The sequence below is a fragment of the Ceratosolen solmsi genome, unplaced genomic scaffold (assembly GCF_000503995.2).
Source record: "Ceratosolen solmsi marchali unplaced genomic scaffold, CerSol_1.0 scaffold7, whole genome shotgun sequence".
NCBI lineage: Eukaryota > Metazoa > Arthropoda > Insecta > Hymenoptera > Agaonidae > Ceratosolen > Ceratosolen solmsi.
Window position 1 is genome coordinate 12,826,161 of NW_011948413.1, and position 8,039 is coordinate 12,834,199.

Consider the following 8,039-nt stretch of genomic DNA (forward strand, 5'->3'; position numbering starts at 1 on the left):
GATGGACTAATTGCAGGCGAGCATAGTGTCGCCTCTCCCCTTAATCCTGACATCCTTCGCCCACCTCCTGATCCACTCCCAGTCCAGCCACTACCCTCTCCACCGATAAAGCGTGAAACAAAGTAACCGGGACAAACGCGCCCCATAAATAGTGCCATCTTCCTCTCGGTTCAAGATGTTCCAGCGCGTCCCGACGACGACAATAATCCTCGCCACAAACGCATAAACGCGTCTCGAAATTTGTCCCTCACTTGTCACTTGGGCATTGCGTGGCGCACAAAAGACGCTATTAACCTCCCCGCCGCGCTCCTGGCGAACGTCCCAAGAGAGAAAGGAGAAACTCACCGTCGGCCTCACGACTCATTTTATCGTCCTTTTTCTGCCTCGCGCGACTTCTCCATCCAAAATCTCCGCGCTGCCTTAACCCCTTCCACCCCAAACCCCCACCCCCCGCGCTCGTTGCATATCGCCCGTTCGATTGCCTCTGGATATTTGACGTCGGGGCTTTGTCATTTCTGATCGCTTGAAAACCCTTTTCTCCCCCCCCCCCCCCCCCCCCCCGCACCCTCATCGCCCTCGCCGTCCACCCACCCACCCGCACAGGCGACCACTCTCGCTCTAGCTCTCGCTCTCGCTCTAGCTCTCTCTCTCTCTCTCTCTCTCCTTCTCTCTCTCTCTCTCTATCTATCTCTCTCTTTCTCTCTCACCTCTTTCATTTCGGAGAAATATGAGCGTGGCTGGGACGCCGTTACATTGTCGATGCAACTTTTCTCCCTTCCTTGTCACGGCGGCCAATATCGTCGGGTCGAAAGCGCACGGAAGCCGAGGCTCGGGTATTTATTGGCTGGAATACATATGATGGATTATTTTTCTTTTTGGTGACGTCTTTAGATTCGGGAAACTCGTGAATGAAAGGCGCTTTGCGCTTATGGCAAACTACGCTTTCACAAGACGTTGCCGAAGAGCTTTGCTGTCGAGTCGAATAAAAGAGTCCCGATATTATAAACGATCGGAGTGATGACGATGGGAAAGGTGATGTGGTACCACTACCGCTCACCAAGACGAATGGGCGATTCCGATTGGCACGTTGTATTAATGATGAATGTATGGTTTTCTCTTTCCTTAACTTTAGCCGTCTTGATTGGACGTAAGATTAAAAATGAGCATTTATTCACAAAGTATTGGTGTGCGCGAACTCGGCGATTAGTTATTTTGAATATATATATATTTTCAGCGACTAGCGAGCATTGACAATGTCCTATGAATTTCCAGAGTACGAGCGTCATTGATAAGGCAATTGTGGAGACCAAGAGATTCCGAGAGTCGCTCGCGTAATGATATTTCTCTCGTTGCCGAGTATCGAAGGTCCTTGAATTTATTTGCGAAGGAAATACGAAGGAACGGAATGGAATAAAAAATGACGAAGGAATTTTTATTTTCGTTTTAATAAATAGAGGCTCAAGTGTAATTTCAATGAATTTTACCCTACGCCAGTCTAACTATCTATTAAACTAACTTTATTAAATTCACTATTGGCTTAATGTCAATGTCCGCCAAGTGTAGAAATATAATGGCAATTATAAAGTTTTTATTGCCCGTCAAAAGTTTTCGAGCCAACGGTTGTGGATAAATAGACGAGGGCGGGGGTGGATGGGGGATATGGGATGGGGGTGAGCATTTCTGTAAATTAGTTGACAAAAGAATAACTATCGGTTTCATTCGCAAAATAATTTAACTTTTCCATTTCGTAGTCAATATAAACTTTTGGAGCTTCGTTCAATTTCCGTCCATCCTTAAGAGGATCAAAACATATTGCATTGGTGTTTGTGTTGCGGTTGTACTACATTCCGCAGTGGACTATTAACGACATTCTCAACGTATCGCGCCCGTTAAAATCGGACACGACGTTATCTCTGCTCACTTAAATGTTCAGCGACCCTTCCTAAAGATACCAGGAGATACGTCGTACGTGTTTATCAATACAAGCGTTAGTAATAATGGATTTACCTCGGTTAACAATTAGTCGGTACTTCGGAAGCTCTAGTTACGAGTTCATTCTGTGCTTAGTCTATCTGGTTTTTTCATAGCGAACATGATACTTTGCAGCAATTTCTCTCGGTGGTCAATGACTGCACAGAGCCACACAATGCCACAATTTGCCCATGGTTATTGTATTTGATAATGAGCACGGGAGGGCATTGAACCTTTTGAAAAATTACATCAAATTGCCCGACATCTTCTACACTTTCAAATTCATTCTACTTTTTTTCACTTTAAAAGGTTGCAATTCGGTGAACAATCATCTCGCGATAAGAGCGGCGCATTTACTAAGAGAGAGAGAGAGAGAGAGAGAGAGAGAGAGAGAGAGAGAGAGAGAATTATTCTTTCAACGAGCATCGACATAAATGCTCTGCATTATAAAAGTCAGATTACAGAGGATATAGACAGAAGGTTATGGTGAAAATCATAACAGCCGAAATGAAAATCCTCTTATTGCCTCACCCACCACCCCAAAATTTGACCCAAATCCCAGGCTTTCGTTAAAAGAACCGATCTCGCGTTACTTTTTCTCTCTCCTCTTTTCCCTTTTCCTTTTTCTTTACTTTTCTTTTTAAGTGAAAAAATCTACGCCCTCCACCCACCCTCCCTTTCCCAGGAGATGAATTTTCTCAAAAGGCCTTCGCCGTCTTTTTACTTCGATCGAGTCCTTTTTCAACGCATGCCAAAACAAGATTTCTCAAAAGCCTGCCTGTACATCATTCCCAATTGGATAATAGCCGAGTGTATACAACGAGCTTCATTACTTAGCCGGAAACTTCGTCAAAATACGGGCGGTGGTAAATATAAGCTCGATGTTTGGCAAAATGCACGGAGTTGAACATAACCCGATGAAAAAGCGAGAAATCATTGTGTCGAGGGTTGAAGAGGTCGAATGGGGTGGGAGCGACAAGAGTCGCATACATGGCGCTTAACCGGAAGGAGAATCGACCGACCCTTCGGCCCCGATCCAATGACTGACTCGCTCAAATGCGCGACCCGACTCAAACACCCGCGAGACGATAGAGAGATAGAGAGATAGAGAGAAAGAGAGAGAGAGAGAGAGAGTGAGAGAGAGAGAGAGAGTGAGTGAGTGAGTAAGTGAGTGAGTGAGGTAGGAGACTAGTAGACACATTCCCATGGTCACGCAAGAGCACCGCGCAATTTCACTAGTCAATTCTGTTATCTACGTGCCGCCGCCATCTACGCTCTCATCCAAATGCTTTAAGCAAATTATCTGAGAATAGCCTAAACGGTTGGCAAAATTGCACACGAAGCCAAGTGAAGAGTCGCCTTGATGAAATTATGCACGATCTTTCGTTCGGATTTGATATTTGCCGAGCCATTTACGATATCTCCCTTCCGCCTCATTCAAATCTCGAGACTTTGTAACCTAACGGTACGTTTTCAAATTTAGCTGCGACATGTTGTAGCAATGTCCGTGCGACTTTAAAATTAACTTTAAAATGTGCATGAAATATGTATTAGAAGGTCTCGCGTGCGCGAACAAACTTTGAGTAATCGGATTTTCGATAAAAACAATCATCGATCTGATTTACTATGTAATTTTCAGCAATAGCTCGTGTAGAGGTGCCTCGAGGCACGTCAAACATGCCCACATGTAACTCCCAGGTACAGAGACTCCGAAGGGGACCGCGCGCTCTCCTCGCTCCCACCCCCACCACCCCCCATCTTGGACAACTTTACTAAAAATTTCTGAGGATTATCGGCCATTAACCGTAATGCAACTAAGATTTAAAGACCGATAATAAATCTCTGCGCGCATTTCTATTATTTCTAGTTGGTCTGCGCCGAAACTTTGCTGCGCTTAAAGCCTTCGATTTGGCCGCGTTAGCTAAAAAAAGGATGGAAACAGCATGGAAAAAACGAGCAAAACTGCGAGTTATTAACTTCGTGGAATGCTACCGAGTATGAAAACTCGAAGCTGCAGAACTGATCGCTTCGAGGTTCGAGCGGAACGGAAATTCCGTGGTGCCATCCAAGTACAAGATATCAAGCTCCATTCAATTCATTCGTTTGCCCAGCTGGATTTAACAAGTTTTATTTTGCGCGCTCTTTTTTGCCTTGAAATCCATAGCAGATGCAACATGTAGCGTCGATTAATAATTTATGCGGTGCCGCTTTATAATATCGGGTCGTTTTTTTTTTTTTTTTTATAATTTAACGCGCCATTCATCGTTTGTGCCGACGTTTTGTGAGACTGTTGCCTAAGTTACATAATTTTTTCAACATTTACATGGACATAAAAGTTTATGAGGAATCGCGCTATTCGTTACTTTAACAAAAAAATTGGCTTGAATAAACGGTGAGTTGAGTGCGGCAGGAAAACGTACGCGGCGGCCCCACTTACTAAAACCGATGAATGCCAAATCCCATAATTATCCATTGACTGGCTATGCTCGATCGATTCGATGATATTTCATTATTAAGCGACACAATACTTAGCCGACGTTCGAAATTTTTAAAATAACCCCGCACCTATACACTACGACGTACGCGTGATTTTTTTAGGTAAATACGATTTGTGCTGTCGTTTGGACTTTGGCGACGCATCGAGCCCGCGAAACTGCCTCTACTGCACATACCACCGCGCCCAATAATTATCAAAGTGTGAAGGCCACAAAAAGATAGCCACAAAGTAAAATAAGTGTCAGACACCGCTTAACTTCTCTCTCTCTCTCTCTCTCTCTCTATCTCTATCTCTATCTCTATCTCTATCTCTATCTCTATCTCTATCTCTCTTACTATCTCTCTTACTATCTCGAGTGAACGAGGTGTTGTAAGGACGGAAAAAGCAAGCGAGGCGCGATTAATGAAATTCTACGAGGGAGAATTGAGAGGGTGGGAGGGAGGGGAAGAGAGTGAGAGTGAGAGAGAGAGAGAGATAGAGAGAGAGACAGAGTGTGTGTGGGAAGAGAGTGAGAGTGAGAGAGAGAGAGAGAGATAGAGAGAGAGAGAGAGAGAGAGAGAGAGAGAGAGATAGAGAGATAGGGGGGAGGGTGTCTCGCGATAAGAGAAGCTCGGGATAAAGAGTCTGGGGAAGCTCGTGAAAATTAATCTGTGCTTTATGAGGAAGGCGCCTAGCAGCGGGAGCCACGAGCAAGAGATTGAGCTATCGAGGCGCCCAACACCACTCGTCGGGCAGCGTAATCGCCAACGTCTTTGCTTTCTTCCTCTCTTCTTCCGTATGTCTTTCGTCGGCCGAGACGCGTATCGTATTAAAGGAGCGGACCCCTTCGACGCCGAGTAGTTCGCGCGCCTTCGGCTATCGTCGGCCAGCCTCTCATTCGTTATCCAACGCCGATCCTTCGCTAATCGAACCGTCCACTCTCAGCGTGAATCCGTTGCGGCGAAAACGTAAGGATCGCCCGGGATGATACACCCGGGGGCGCAAAATGACTCGAGCAATTAGTCGAGGGGCATCCGCGATCGCGGCCTAAAACATCTACCGCGGAGGCAATGGGGAGTGGGGAGTGAATCGACTCGCGGCGACACCCGCGCACGGGGCGCAACTGACCGACAAATCGCTTTGACCACGAGCACCCGGCGATTAATGCGCGATGGGGGTAAGCGACCCACTCTACCACCGAGGCACTAAAGACTCCCAGGGCTTGTTATTCCTAAAATACGCGGACTAACACGATCTACCAAACGCGACATCAGCGGCTCCTAATGGCCTCCCTCCCTCCCAGCCATGCATCATCCCGGCCATATCCCCCCCCCCATCATCCAATCCTCCCATCCTCCCGGCCCTACAGACCCTCGCCGACGTCCCGCATAATATCGGCGAATAATCGGAGGTGACTCTCGACGTTCTCGTTCGTGCCTCGGCCATCGATCAGAGCTTCGAATCAGCCGTAAAGTCGAATGGCCGTCGGATAATTGGGTGATTCGGCGAGCGTTAACTAGGACGGCCTCGGGCGACAATGGGAGGAGAGAAAGAGAGAGAGAGAGAGAGAGAGAGAGAGAGAGTGAGTGAGAGCGAGGACGGTGGGTGAGAGGAGACTTTGAACGCGGAAGCGTAAAGATTGGGAGATATTTTCGTGAGACTCGGTGGTATTTGGGTGTGATAGTCGCGCTCGCCCAACCCGCCAGCTGTTCGCCTCTGATCGAGACGAAAGTCGCTGTAATTCGTCGGGTGTTTAATTAATTGACGGTTGTAATGGAACGAGGCAGGATTTTTTTTGGCGAGGAATGAGCCCTCGCACGAGTATGATAATCCGTGGAGAGAGAGAGAGAGAGAGAGAGAGAGTGAGCAGGGTAGAAGAGGATGGTAAAGGGTAGGCGAAAGAACGGTACATTGAAAGAGACCGTTTTACGCTTGTTCAGCTCGATCCCAAGCACAATGTCCTATACTCGCGAGTAATTTGCATTTATGCGCTGATTTGATATTATTATTATTCTTATTATTATTGTTGTTTTTGTTGTTGTTGTTATTAATTTGATTATTGTCGTTATTGACGCCGGAAGCTCGACAGGGGCTTTCTCCGCTTTCAAGCATTGTATTTAAGTATGTGTAAACATGTCGATTGATAAATAACGCTGCTATCGTGGCTGCTTTATGCAAGAGATTTAGAACGAAAGTAAATGCTTTTTAAATGCACATGATTGTAATTCACCTCGGTTTATGCCGCCAATTTTCGCAATGTAAAACTTTATCGAGCTAATATTTTCTTAATTCAACTCCAACGTGCGCTTTCCACGTACGTTTAAGCCAGTTAAAATATAATGTTTAAAGCATGAGTAATGGAGGCTGGCAATCGTTCGTTGAGACGATAAGTTTATAGCCATGGAAAATGTATTAAAATCTTATAATATAGATTAGCATATAGTTTAATGTAAGATTTATACGAGTTAATGGGATGATAAAAATGTGCGTTAAGCAGGCTTGTAAAGTGTATTTTGAAGGTGCTTGATGGGGGTAATTTAGCGTTTAAAGTGCGTGAAAAAGTGCGGCTTGAATTAGGTGGGCTTGATTTTCAAAATTTCGATCGACTTGCAAGGCAGCTCGCGCGTATTATTTCAAGGCACTAATTCCACTAATAACTAATGGTCGTCGAGGAATAAAGTAGTAAGGTGAGTGAAATAGCTTCAAATTACGCGAAGGTTTTGTCAAATATTTGAAACGGCGGTAAATTGTTTCCCTCGCAGGCGTAAGTAGGCACATACGTAACGCGAAATCCAAATTTTCCAAATGTATCTGCATATGTATGCAAATTATTTAACATATTCTTGCGGTAATTGTGAAATTATACGCCAGATAAGTGCTAAGGATTAATTCTTATTAACAATTTTTAAACAACAGAGTTTAAGGAAAAAAGTTTAAGGAAAAAATCACGTGATTAAGTCGTCGTTCGGCAGTCAGTGGTCTCAATGCAAAACAAAACCAAGCACTTTCCAGTAAATTAAGTTATCTTTGAATTAATTGTTACATTGTTAATTAATTTGGTTCGTTAAAGTAAATATAAATTTTACCGACAAGAGAGAATTTCCACGTAATGTCTCGCCTTATCGTGTAAACACAATTTCCTCCTCTTTTACAGGGCTTCGCAAAATAGAGACAGAATTTTGAATAATAAAAGCAATGTCCGGGCATTTGTTATTTTTGATACCGAAGATTACATTAGCATACATTACGCTACTTGAAAGCAAGTACTACTTGAAAAATCTGCACTTTTTTCCGTTTTTCCTCCTTCCCCCTGCATGACATTTACATTGATTAAGTGGTAGTGCGAGTATCGTACTAACGGACTCCGCTTCCTTCCTATAATACGGATGATTAATAAGTATCGTTTTTAATAACGCTTGAAATCCCTGATGGCCGTTATCGAGCTTACTGAAACTGAATAATGAAATAATGAAATCGGATTATGGAAATCAATTGGATAAAATATTTGAAAACGCCTAGTCGCATTACGCATTACTATCGGAGTTCAAAAAATGTCGGGAACAAATTCTCCCCAGCCCGTGTCACAATTATC